The sequence below is a fragment of the Tachypleus tridentatus genome, chromosome 4, assembly GCF_004210375.1.
Source record: "Tachypleus tridentatus isolate NWPU-2018 chromosome 4, ASM421037v1, whole genome shotgun sequence".
NCBI lineage: Eukaryota > Metazoa > Arthropoda > Merostomata > Xiphosura > Limulidae > Tachypleus > Tachypleus tridentatus.
In genome coordinates, this window is record NC_134828.1 from 84,257,888 (window position 1) to 84,272,967 (window position 15,080).

The 15,080-nt window shown below is 36.2% G+C and overlaps 1 pseudogene across 1 annotated transcript in view; it reads right to left on the reverse strand.

The window, feature by feature from the left end:
* LOC143249589 (tyrosine-protein phosphatase Lar-like) overlaps positions 1–15,080 on the reverse strand; it is a 211,262-nt pseudogene that overhangs the window by 131,960 nt on the left and 64,222 nt on the right. Inside the window, exon 3 of the transcript XR_013027843.1 lies at positions 13,455–13,566. The product of XR_013027843.1 is annotated as a tyrosine-protein phosphatase Lar-like (transcript). The remainder of the gene's footprint in view (positions 1–13,454; positions 13,567–15,080) is intronic.

Sequence of the window (15,080 nt, forward strand, 5' to 3'; positions counted from 1 at the left end):
CTCAACCTTTTCTCTCACAAGAACCAACTCGTAATCACCCGTAAGCTGCACTAGAACAACATTTCTCAACCTTTTCTCTCACAGGAACCAACTCGTAATCACCCGTAAGCTACACTAGAACAACATTTCTCAACCTTTTCTCTCACAGGAACCAACTTGTATTCACCCGTAAGCTACACTAGAACAACATTTCTCAACCTTTTCTCTCGCAGGAACCAACTCGTTCCCCCCCCCTAAACTGTCGCAAACTACTAAAATACAACCATTACGATTTACTTGTGAGTATCCAGTTGTTTTTTTGTTTGTTTTCATGAAATCCATGGACCGGTAAGGTGGTTGTGATGGACCGGTGGTTGAGAAACACTGCACTTCAAGGTAAAAAGCAGACAATCAATAACAACAAATGACAACTCATTCTTATCTGATTGTTACTCCTGCACCACACCCCCAGCTTAGAGTGTGAAGTGTGTTTTTCGGCAATAGTTTACGAATCACATATCTTCGCATTCACAGCTAGTTATGCTAATTACTGGGTCACACCCAGTCTAAGCCATCAAACTTATTACTGATTCAACAATGAATAAAATTACAAAAGAGAGTACAAAATTCATTTACAATAGGTACATTTTAAGGAGTATTAAAAACGAGATGTTTTATATCAGATTTTATTATCTATGTTATTCCTGCTTTTAACCTCATTTTATTTTCCACCACCTTCAGCTAAAATATACCACTAGTGAAGTATTTAGTTCTCAACCAAAGGTTCTGCTGTTATGAACTGGATGAAATAACACAAAAAAACTTTTTTTTTAGAAAGTTTGATACAATGAATAGGGGCAGTTCGTACGTATCAACATACTGCAGCCACAAAGACGCGTCAGTTTCCACCCGGATAAATTCCACTGTTGATCTAAAATGAAAATGCCATAAGCCTTTCCATTTCTCGGAATTGTTGAAATCACTCACATTAAAAATATATAATCACCAAATTTGTAACAATATTAGCGTATCAAGGCTGTTGCTATGTGACACGTCATGTGGGCGAGCGGTATTATTTGTGAGAGTGTCAGTGTAGTTCGAATGAAAAAACAAACGTTACCACGGCAACCACAAATATGTGATTCAATTCACGTAAAAAAAAAAAAAAAAGAAAATAATTTTTGAGAAAACTACATGTATGGTAATATTCGACATTATACGTGGGCAGAAGAACTCGGAAGGAAAAACCACAACGTTCTTACCTTATATTTCAATCAGCATAAAACTAGTTCTAGTTATTGTAAACAAAAACCAAAAACGGAATATACTAGACTACCAGACTTCAGGACGTATTATATAAATATGTTGAAATAAACGAAGAATAAAAACGTTAGAATCAATCATATGAAAACACACATGCAGCAGGTTGAGTATACTTGAACGATTTTGTTTCTTTGGGATTAATCACAAAGCTGCACAATGGGCTATTTTGTGTTCTTACCACAACAGGTACCGAAACCCGGTTTCTAGCGGAATGAGTCCGCAAACATTACACTGTGCCACTGGGACGACAAACGATTTTGAATAAGTAAATCAGTAAGCCCCGTGTCAACCACAGCTGATACTAAACCATGGTGAAACAGCATGGATACGAATATTTTTACCTTGTTTGGCAGTCAAACATAGTGTGTGGTGCCATTGCGTATACAAAAATTTGATCGCTTTTGGTAATGTGTAACAGTCCTTACCAAGGCAAAATATTCATAAACTCGGACTTTAAACAAGGTGTTCAGATCAGGAATTTAGAATTTCTAAGAATGGAATATCCGTTATTCTTAATGGTATTAGAAAACAAAGCACGTGAAGCTCATACAATTACAGAAGATTTGATGAAATCATGCGCAGAAAATTTGATAGAGTGCACGAATGATGAAAAATTTCTTTAAAACATTAACTCTGTGCCCCTTTCTGACAACTCGGTTTCTCGAAGAATCTAGGATATGTCAGCAAATTCCATAAGAATGGAATATCCGTTATTCTTAATGGTATTAGAAAACAAAGGAAAGTGGATCAACTTGGGGACCCAAGACTGTATAGAGACTTCACGTTGTAGAACAGCTGTGGCAAGTAATGTACGGCATCTGTAACATGTGAGAATTCGCGAACACAAATTTTAGTGATTCACAAGAGTCGTACACGTGTTCCAAGTAACAGTATGCCTCATAAACAAAATTGATTTTCGTCTGGAAAAGTGACGCGAATCACATGTACATAAATTGCTTTCAGACATACACTGCTGGCCAAAATCTTAAGGCCAATGAACACAGAAAAAAAATGCATTTTGCGTTGTTAGATTCAACCACTTATTTAAGTAGAGCTTCGAAAGATGAAAATAAGAAAAGAAAAAAAAAACTTTTTTAGCGTTTAATAGGAAAAATGTGAACATTATAAAATTAGCGTAAATACTAGCTGGTCAAAAGTTTAAGACCATACTGAAACAAAGCGTTAATCGTCAGACACGTAACGAAATTTAGTCATTTGTGTTCAAGCATTAGCTTTGTCAACATCTCCCATTGACATCTCCTGTGTTACATTGTGTAAAAACATGGCAAAGGCTAAAAAGTTGACAGAGTTTGAACATGGCAGAATTGTCGAGCAGCAAAAGCAAGGTCTCTCTAACGTGCCATCACTGGTGAGATTGGGCATAGTAAAAATGCTTTTGCAAATTTCTTAAAAGACCTGAGGGATACGGAACGAGAATTTCAAGTGCTCGGCCCAAGAAAAGTTCGCCGGCGTTGAACAGAAAGATTCGACGGGTTGTCCAGCAAGACACCAACCGATCGTCAAACCAGATTAAGGTCCTTACCAACGCAGGATGCAGCTTAAGAACAATAAGACGTCATCTACGAGAGAAAGGCTTTAAAACCCGTAAACGTCTTCAAAGGCCACGCCTCCTTCCACATCACGAAACAGCTCGGTTAAACTTTGCTGAGAAGCACCAAACATGGGACGTAGAAAAGTGGACGAAGGTTTTGTTCTCTGATGAGAAAAAATTTAACTTGGATGGTACACATGGCTTCCAAAGTTACTGGCACGATAAGGATATCCCACCGGAGACATTTTCTACACGACACAGTGGAGGAGGTTCTATCATGATCTGAAGTGCTTTCTCCTTCCACAGAACAATGGAGCTTCAGGTTATACAGGAGCGTCAAACAGCAGCTGGCTACATTGGCATGTTGGAGAGAGCATCCTTATTGACTGAAGGCCCTCGTTTGTGTGATAATGACTGTATCTTTCAGCAGGACAACGATGCAATCCACAATGCCCGCAGGACAAAGGACTTTTTCATAGCGAATAACGTGATTCATTTGGACCATTTACGTGTTCGCCCAAACTGAATGGACTCCATTGAAAATGTTTGGAGGTGGATGGCAAAGGAAGTCTATAGAAATGAATGTCAATTCCAAACAGTGCATGATCTTCGTGAAGCCATCTTCACCACTTGGAATAACATTCCAGCCAGCCTTTTGCAAACGCTTATATCGACCATGCCAAAGCGAATGTTTGCAGTTATTCGCAATGACGGCCGTGCAACTCAGTAGTATTACTGAGACTTCTTGTTGGGCATTTCCTACCCTGTTTAGGACTTCTTTTTGGTATGGTCTTAAACTTTTTATCAGCTGGTATTTAGGCTAATTTCATAGTGTTCACATTTTCCTTATTAAATGCTTAAAAAGGTTTTTATTTTTATTTTCTCTTTTCTTATTTTCATCTTTCGAAGCTCAACTCAAATAAGTGATTGAGCCTAGCAACGCAAAATGCATATTTTTTTATTTATGTTTATTGGTCTTAAGATTTTGGCCAGAAGTGTATTAGTCACACACTTTAAGCAACTGGTGAAGCCGCCGGATACAGCGCATGTTTATTTCTTTGTGATTACTGGACTATTGGAATAGTGCAAAAGATCGGGAGAAGTGGTGTGCTATGGTAATGACAACCTTACGACGGGAGTTTCTTGCAGTGGAAACCACGCTACATGACTGTTGCCAAGATTACAAAAAAGGGCTATGTTTCAAATACAAAACAATCAAAATACAAACAAAAATTATGTTCTTTATTGAATCTCTCACGAATGTTGAAACAGAAAATCAACAAAGATATACATCAATAAAATCCACTCTGTGATATGATGGTAGCTCATTTTTTAAGCCATAATACTCTACTTGTACCATTATGTATTGTTTACCAACCATAATCTCCATCTTTGATAAGATTTTGAAATACTTACATGCAGAGTTAAAACCGAGCACGTCGTAATGAAGGTCAGGGCCTAACAGGCAGCGCCAGGTTCTTAAACAGAAACAAAAATTTATCTCCGTACTCTCCAACTCCAGTAATAAGCCTTCACTGTGCATTTGTAAGCATTTCCTTATAAAGCACATTATTATGGCTGATAATGCGCAACTAAGACTAATTTTGAAAGCAAGTTCGTATTTCTAAATGTTTAAATGACACTGAAACATCTTATCTGTGGGTCTTTTACTCTCTTGCAGTTCTGTGCCACTGTTTGTTTACTTATTATTCTTAAGTTTTAAAAATTATTTGATACGTCAGTTACCGTTACACCAATAAACTTATCTAAAAATGTATTTATCATAATATTACCCAACTGGTCGTTAGAGATGTAATGTTTAAAAAACAGCAACATAAGAATAACGTACTGAGAAAACGGAATCAATTCTAAACTAGTAGTCGCCGGAACGTGGTGGATAATATAGTAACATGCATTTGTTAACCTGAACGGAAGGAACCTCTTGCGTACATCGGATAACGGTTCGGTCAAACACTACTAGGATCTAGCTATAGCTGTCCTCAGTTTTGAAATAAAGACCAGAGAGAGGGCAGTCCAGCAAGCAGCATATATCATCTTATGACGATATGGCCAACTCTTTGAACCAAATAACGGGGTTTCCTGGTATAATGCGCTCACAGCTGAAAGTGCAGAGCATATTCAACAACATTACTTCTCGATATCTGGACCGTCTGATGCACCACCATCTAATTAACCACTGATCCATGTCCAGCTTTCGGGCGATAATACTGTTCAGTGCTAGAAGAAACATGTCGGATACAGGTCACATCCTATAAAAAGTTGTTTACGAGATTAAATAAGAAGTTGTAGAGGCTACAAAGGAGCAATACAAAATTATGAATCTTACTTACATCTTCTTGGTGTTTAAAGACACTTTAAATTGTAGTCAATGGATAGTGTGGTTTAATTAGTTTTGAATTTCGCGCAAACCTACACGAGGGCTATCTGCGCTGGCCGTCCCTAATTTAGCAGCGTAAGACTAGAGGAAAGGCAGCTAGTCTTCACCACCCTACGCCAACTATTGGGCTCCTCTTTTACCAACAAAAAGTAGGATTGATTATAACATTATAACACCTCCACAGCTGAAAGGGCAAGCATGTTTAGTGCGACGAGGATTCGAAACCACGACCCTCGGATTACGAGTCGAATGCCTTAACCACCTGGCCATGCCGGGCTTGTCAATGTATAGAAACACGGGAGAAGTAGATTTTTTAAAATATGAAATAACACGTCATCATGTATATATTCAAAACGATAGTTTACTATACCAATGTTTATCATCTATATTATTTTTTCATATGACTTGTTTTATTTCAGTCAATCAAAATTATGAAGGGCATTCCAGAACAAGGTGGTGTTGCAGTGTGTGACTAGGTTTGATTGCGAGTGTTTTGGCCTGTAAAATAAATATACAGTGGTTGTACCAAACATATCACTCACGCATGTAAAGTTCTTAGTTTTGAAGGAAGATTGAAGTGTGAAGATTCGTCTTGTTCAGATTAAAAGTTGTTTATTTAAAACAATATCTGATGAAGTTAAGTTCCACAAAATGATTCCGTTTTTGTTTGTTTTTTTCACAGATTAAATTATTATCACAGTTATTATAAAACAGTTTCACACTTACATAATGGGTATGATACATGTGTGTGTATATATATATTCGTATATACAGCAAAATTTCACAAGTTTTTGAAACCAAAATAAAACGATTGCATCTCTTGATAATCTGAGGTGTCACACTTATTTATTAATTACCAATTAAGTACCCATCCCCTGGACGGAAGTAATGTAAATTCGTGTTTTATGAGTGTCTTGTGGGGAGCGCAAAGGATGTGTAAGAAATAAAAACAAAAAATTAAATTCAGCCATAGCAGAACATGTACATGAAACACAGCATACGGTATTGTGGGAAAATGCGATAACATTAGTTCGAAAGGTATTATCACAGCTAATAATATTCGAGAAACCTTGGAAATAATTAGGTATATAAATAAGGTCATGTATTATTAAATAGATGAAGATTCGACAAATATTTATGTAAAAATGTGGAGTGACCATCTCTTAAATGTTCACGCGTGAATTTTAAATCTGTAGATTGATCACATGATCTATTTAACAAAATAAAGTATATAAATAAGACATGATTATGTTTTCCCACTCACTCCTAAAGATGATTTTTCAATGTCGAATATGTATAGCCACCTTTTTAGAAGTCATATACTGACCTTAATCAAAATGTTTTTCTAATTGTACGGTTAGTGTACCTATTTTAGTGTGGTGTGTTATTTATTATCTTAGTACTGAATGGTATTTCGTCAATGAATGAGTTAAGTATTTATCTCGAAGTCGAACCAAAATTGGACTTGTTAATTTTAAAATTATTTCTTTATCAAAAATGCACTAGAATATTTCTCAGAGATTTTAAAGTTTAAAAATTTATCGCAGGAACATATCCCCGGACCCTCAGTTTAGGCACCCTTAACACTTAGTTACACGCGACCCCTCCCTTCCTATTCTTTGAAATAATGTTAGGTTTTGGGTGTTAATTTACCAAATAATTTTAAAAGATCTAACAAAAATTGCTTAGAGATGCTGGAATGAATTACTTCTACTTTGAGAAGACGTGCGCGATTAAATTTCGTTTATCTTTTAGGGACCACGCCCTTGTTATTAATACTACTTGGAAATGCTCTTTAGGTATTAATCTAAGATCATCACCCCGCCCTAGATTATTCATAAACTTAAAGATTTCTATTTTAAAGTTTTACTGTACAAGTTCCATCCCGTATCGAAAACCTGCAAATTCTTGTAAATTACGGGATATACCTTTATATTTTGTTCTTCCCTTAAACTAGATAAATTTCATTAATGGAGTTACTTAATATAGTGTGAAAACGCTTAGAAATTGGTTTAATGTAGTGTGTTGTTAATTTCGTGTGCATATATATATTTTTGTTTCTGATGTGTTGATTATAAGAGTGTTTCCTGCCAAAAATTTTACTTATGTTTTTGGTAACGCCTTTATCGCATGGAGGACTTCTTATCCTTAAAGTTCACCAGGTTTTTAGGGAGGACACCTTACTCAATAAGTTAATTTCGTCTAATCGAATGTTGTATATGAAGTTTCTTCCCCAACTGGATGACTACAATATTTTCTCGCGGAACCTTCTCTTTGTTCTTTTGTGGAGTCTCAAGTTGTCCTAAGGAAGCTTGGTATCGTCCATGTTTGGATGAGTTTCCTAACTGTGGCTAAATGGGAAAATTTATGTTTGTTTCTTTGTTTTCCACGTGAGGTGATGAGTGACGATTTTGTTTATCCTATTTTCCACTGTCTCTGTAGGTGTGAGGATGGAGTTTTTGTTTCAACTATCGGGTTGCTTAAAGCAGTGTTAACTTTAAGTGGTGTATTAAACATGTAGCTGCTTCGTGAAATGACTGACTAAGATTAAATATAATAAACAATTCATTTTTCACCAGACTGTCTCTTATAGCGATGGTTACACGATCAAACACCAGTGTTTTATTTGACACTACGATTCGCGAGTTGTTGAAAACATGTTCTGTCCTAGGTGTTTTTATGCAAGGAGAATGTTGAAGGAAAAACTATTTCTCTAGGCTAGATCACTCGTGTTTCGTGTTCTTTGGACGTTAATAAGATGCGAGTAAAGACCACCGGATAAGTCTTCAATGAGTTGAGAACAGAAGTCCTTGTGGAAGGTTACTTACAACTATCAACAATTTTGTTTGTTTGTTTTGGAATTTCGCACAAAGCTACTGGAGGGCTATCTGTGCTAGCCGTCCCTAATTTAGCAGTGTAAGACTAGAGGGAAGGCAGCTAGTCATCACCACCCACCGCCAACTCTTGGGCTACTCTTTTACCAACGAATAGTGGGATTGACTGTCACATTATACGCCCCCACGGCTGGGAGGGCGAGCATGTTGAGCGCGACGCGGGCGCGAACCCGCGACCCTTGGATTACGAGTCGCACGCCTTACGCGCTTGGCCATGCCAGGCCGCTATCAACAAAGATGATTATTATAGATAGTGATATGCTAATTTATAATCTAGATATATTTGTGTTCAAAGAGTTTTACTTCTTGTTGTTACACGTTAAGTAAAAACTTTTTCTAATGACTAAGTAACATTTCTGTCTAACTTGTTTGTACACCCACTTATAGTGTTGTTATAAAATTAGAATAGGCAGCCTATCAGTTTATAAATGCACAGTATCACTTCTCTACCTAGTAATAATATAAATTACAAATGATCAAAGCTACAGCACGGTAAAATCTGAAACACAGAAACATTCAAAGCAGCTGTAAAGAAAAAATAATAATGTTTGTTTGTTTTAAATTTCGGGCAGAGCTACACGAGAGTTATCTGCGCTAGCTGTCCCTAATTTAGCAGTAAAAGATTAGAGGAAAGGCAGCTATTCATCACTAACCGCCGCCAACTGTTGGGCTACTCTTTTACCAAAGAACAGTGGGATTGACCGTACATTATAACGTCCACACGACTGAAAGAGCGAGCATGTTTGGTGTGACAGGGATTCGAACCCGCGACCCTAAGATTGCTAGTTGAGCGCCCTAACCACCTGGCCATGCCAAGCTCAAAATAATGATGCACAAATTTCGCTAAAAAGTCGATTGGCCGAAAAGCAACTTGTCTTTTAACTTTAAATTTGCTTTCACTATTTCTATCCATTTGACTTATTTGTTTATCATAATCACATATATTTACTTATGCAACACTTATCATTAGCCAGTCAACATTTGTGGCACATATGTAACACGTGCATATCTTATCTATCCGCTTATGCATTCACATTATCGATCTATTCATTCATATCTACCTAGTTATCAGCATGACGAAGAGAAATAAACCACAGTTTTATCACCGACAGAGTATCATCCACTCCACGCTCCATTCACCAAACGTTATGTAACTACAGTCATCCATCTTCTTTAGCAGATCAGTTTGTAGCCCGGCAGTGTAAGGAATAATTTATAAGTCATGTGGAACTCCGAAGGTCGTTAGATTACATCCATCGAATACAGCTTTACGATATGGAGCGAGAAAAAAACACACGAAAGAGTTCACACTAAACCAATCCTTTGATTACAGTATTGGAGTATATGCGCATTACATTAAAACAAATAAATTATCTCTAAAGGACTGTCTTAAGACATTCGCCAGACACACCTTTTGTTGGCTCCACGGTAAAAACACGTGGATTTAGTAAGATTTATTCAATTATAAAATGAGTGTTGCACGCATATCCAATATATATATATACTACCCGTGTATGTTATAATATTATGAAAAGGTAACCGAATCAACTTTAAATATTTTACACATTATGTGCCCAGTAATAACTTTCCTATTACTCAAATTTTTGTTCTGTTTCTTTCTCCATTTTTTTTTACTCAATATAACCGTATAAGACATGATCTAATTTTTATGGCTGAAATTATCTCCGTCTTAATACAACTCAAGATATCCCAGTTATAAATTATTTTCGTTTTCATATGACTCAAGGTATCCCAGTTATAAATTATGTGCAAAAGCTCGTTCACAACTAGAAATATTGTCCAAGCAACGTTTACTGTGATCAACAGGTACTATAATTAATGCTTTGTTTGCGGAGGAAAAAACAGAAACAAGATAATAAATGTTCTCAGAAGCTCTCACTGAAGGATTAATGTGTGAACAAAACAATTAATACTATAGTACGGCTGTTCATCGTCTAAATCTCCCAGTACTAAAGGTATTCTGTAGTAGCGAATGAAGACGGTAATTACGCAAATGTAACTGACTTAGACTTGAAACAGGTTCTAAACATGTGTAGTATACTGTGAATTCGTGGGGATAAATAAAGAACACATCAGACTTTTAACTTTATTATCGCTTTACCAAAAAACGCCCATTTTAATCAGCATAACGATAAACACTAAACACTAACTGTAAAAACAAATATTCTACCGACTTCTACATAAATAAATTGTGTCACCATCGTTTAGGGGCAACACTGTTGATATTCCATTTTTTTACGATACAGTTTTGCAAATAGTCCAATCGCTATCTAATGTTCAAACTTCACATAGGGAAAAATATACAAAAACCACAACTAGCAACTTGTAGAAACTGAATTATGAAACAATCTAAATACCCCATTATCTTCTCTGCAGTTCAGCTATTAATGGTGTTTTTTGTTTACTTTTTGCAACTCATGATTTTTAGCAATCACCTATAAAAAAAGTTATAGTGGGATTTCTGTATGAAAACAGTACAGAACACAGTTAGAATGCGATCTGTAAATTTGTAATAACAGCAGTCCGATGCGCTGACGTAGTTTTATGCATGAAAGCTAGACATAGTGTTCATTTATCACACACAAAGTTGGAGGTGCAAAAAATACATGCGTAATACCCAACACGCTAACAGAGGGCGTTGCATCAACATTCTTGAAAATTCCTGTGGATGGTATAAAATGAAACTTAAAACCGCAAGTTTAGAAAGAACAACAAGTTGAGAAAGGTGCACTAACTCACCTGTACTTTCCACACTTGTTTAAAAATCATTTAAATATAAAAAACAATAAAATATTATGTCAAACAGATGTAACATTACTCGTTTAAAACTAGTTCAGATTAACAGCGTTATATCAAAATACAGGGTAATTTACTTTGTGTTTAAAACAAACTATTAAATTTATTGAAATCTTATTATTAAACTTCTTACTTTCTTATACTTAAATAAATAACTTATAGAATTTGTCATAGTATAATTGATCAAAACACTAAGATGACAGCCCATACCACTGTAATAGTATCATTGGTCAATACACTGAGATGACAGCTCATATCACCGTGATAGTTTCATTGATCAATACACTAAAGTGACAGCTCATACCACTGTGACAGTATCATTGGTTAATACACTGAGATGACAGATCATACTACTGTGATAGTATCACTGATCGATACACTAAGATGACAGCTCATATCACCGTGATAGTTTCATTGATCAATACACTAAAGTGACAGCTCATACCACTGTGACAGTATCATTGGTTAATACACTGAGATGACAGATCATACCACTGTGACAGTATCATTGGTTAATACACTGAGATGACAGATCATACCACTGTGACAGTATCATTGGTTAATACACTGAGATGACAGATCATACTACTGTGATAGTATCACTGATCGATACACTAAGATGACAGCTCATACCACTGTGATAGTATCATTGGTCAATACACTGAGATGACAGCTCATACCACTGTGATAGTATCATTGGTTAATACACTGAGATGACAGCTCATACCACTGTGACAGTATCATTGGTTAATACACTGAGATGACAGATCATACTACTGTGATAGTATCACTGATCGATACACTAAGATGACAGTCCATACCACTGTGATAGTATCATTGGTCAATACACTGAGATGACAGCTCATACCACTGTGATAGTATCATTGGTTAATACACTGAGATGACAGCTCATACCACTGTGACAGTATCATTGGTTAATACACTGAGATGACAGATCATACTACTGTGATAGTATCACTGATCGATACACTAAGATGACAGTCCATATCACCGTGATAGTTTCATTGATCAATACACTAAAGTGACAGCTCATAACCACTGTGACAGTATCATTGGTCAATACACTGAGATGACAGATCATACCACTGTGATAGTATCATTGGTCAATACACTGAGATAACAGCTCATACCACTGTGATAGTATCATTGGTTAATACACTGAGGTGACAGCTCATACCACTGTGATAGTATCATTGGTCAATACACTGAGATGACAGATCATACCACTGTGATAGTATCATTGGTCAATACACTGAGATGAAAGCTCATACCACTGTGACAGTATCATTGGTTAATACACTGAGATGACAGATCATACCATTGTGATAATATCATTGGTCAATACACTGAGATGACAGCTCATACCACTGTGATAGTATCATTGGTTAATACACTGAGATGAAAGCTCATACCACTAAAGACCTCATGACAATGTGGTAGTCTTATTTTATCACCATATTATGATTGGGAACTGATAATAACATAATGTTTCATGATCATCGTTGCGAAACTAACACTTAATAATAACCTGAAGCTGTTACTTTATCTTTATTCAGAATTTGACATTTTATTACAACGTGTCGTCACACGGGTGCTGTTGCGAACCCGACATCTTATAACAAAGTGATAGTGTTACTTGATCTTTATAACGTGACAAAGAGCGATACTGTGTGGCACAAGTCTGGGGCGGATTAAGATGCAAAACGACCCAGGAAAATTATTTGTATATCGGCCTTCCAATGAGTCAGGAAGAAGAGAATTCTGGAATAAACTGATGCTGTGCTTAATGCTGCATAGACTGTAATACCCATAACTTCCTCAAATTAAACAAATGTATTATGCAATTTCTTCACTTACACTCTAAAGTTTATCAGATTTACTACACGTCTTAGTATAGTCCTATATGATCACATAATTACATGAATTAAAACTAATCCGCACAAAATAATTTTAAAACAGTAATGTAATTAGTAAGCCACTTATCAACCATCTAATCTACATCTACGTCGTGCTGTTAAAGAAACTGGGTAAAGATTAAGTCCAATTTAAATAAAGTTAACAAAAAGTTTACTTTCTCTTCGGTGGACAGTCCTTGGTAGAAATGTTAATTGTACAGAAATTTCAGTTACGGTCCTTGTAATACAACAAACAGACACGAGTTTAAGGTAAAGGTTGATACAATATGGATTCTTATTTTTATTATACAATTTTTAGTTTTCTACACACACTTCTTGAAGGTACTTTAGGCACAATGTATGGAAGATGTATCTAAAAAGTATTAACATAGCTATATAATTCGCTACTACAATATACACACATACTAGACGTAGATATATTATAAACTTAAACCATGAGAACAAAACAGCCACAGTTTCACACGCCTTTTTGAGCATCCACTTGTTTGTTATTAACGTTTCCATTCTCTAGAACTGTTCAACAGATTGTCTTATACATGAAAACTTGTACTTACCATCAGCTGACGTGGGGAGGGCCACTAGGTACATTAGGAACGCGAAGAGATAAAATTCTCCTATGTTAGAAGATAGCATCTTAAAGACGAAATGAAGATGTCAGCCTGAGACCTATAAATAAAAACCAAAACCAAAAAGAAAAATAAGGGAAGGAGGCCCAGAAGTTAACTTATATGTTTACAGATTAGTAGACACTGGGTGTTGTGGAGTTGATTCGAGTTTCCCGCTGTTAATCAGCTACTCAAAGAACTGGTGGTAGTTAGTAAACACTGACACGACACCTTACCTCTCTCACCTGGAAATCTGCATTTTAGAACATTCTAATTAATAGTCCTAAGGTATAAACTTCGTCCCACTACATTTTCACCTTTCATCTGTCTTTTGTTGCTGATGATTAAATTTAAACACAATAACAATATTAATTTCCATGAGCCACGTTTCACAAACAGGGTTCATGAAAACTGTGTTGAAATACCCTCAATAATTTTACTTTACTTAACAGCTATATGCAACGAATCATTCAATACTACCTGAATACATATCACGGTTAAAACTAATACTGTATACAAAAATCGAGCTATCGTTATTTAACAAAGTGGAGTTTTAACAGAGAAACGAACAAGCAGCAGTTTCACCCCAGTTTCACCAAGTAACGTTTCAAGTGCGTATAAGAAACGATCCATTATACAGTGTATAACTTAATCCGTCGAGTTTCCTTAAAACAAATACAGGGATTCCTATTTACACATATAACGGTAACACATATTGAAGAAACCAACAGTTTTCACCAATCACAAACGGCTCGCAACCTGGAAAGCAGGTTCATACTAACTCGTGTTTACAGGTGATATCTCGTTCAGCGAAAATCATTGAATAACCCACAAAACAGTGACCAAATTTGTGACGCTCGGTTCACCATTAATTCAAAAACACAAAACAACAGCTTTATAGCACATTATGTAGACCTTTGGTTTTTAAATAATACTGAAAGTTTGCAGTAAATTTTGGAAGTTTGAGAATTCGTTCTCAAATGTAGATATTTTGTTCTTGTTTACAGGATACGACTCAGGTAGAAAGTTTTTCACCAACACGAAATTACACGTGATTATAGTTCGAAACAGTACAGATTATGAAACAGCACGTATACCCTACTCTTTAATTTGTTAGGTTTTCAAGTCATTAGTAAATCCTATACAACTTTACACCATTGAGGAAATATTCTACGGCGCTGCATTATGGGATACTATAAAAGGGTATCCCATAAGTTCTCAATCACTCAAACTAGGTCGCTAACGCTCTAGAAGTGGATTTTTCATACTCATGATCAGCCCGTACACAGAAATCTTTCTCAGGGATTATGACTTCACCTACACATGCGCACAATGTTTCCTTGCAACATAGGCGTATAAACACAGAATACTAGCCTTCAGTCTTGTACTCCTCCCATACGATCTTACGAGCATGGTGGACGTCACGTGGCGCACACAACGCGTCCAATCAAAAATGTCAATGCGTAGTTATGGTAACCGTAACAAAGCCGTACAGAACAAAAGCTGAGACTATTAGGCTACAAACACAAACGCAATCCGCCCCCAGTAGACATTAAGTGATGAACTAGGCATCGA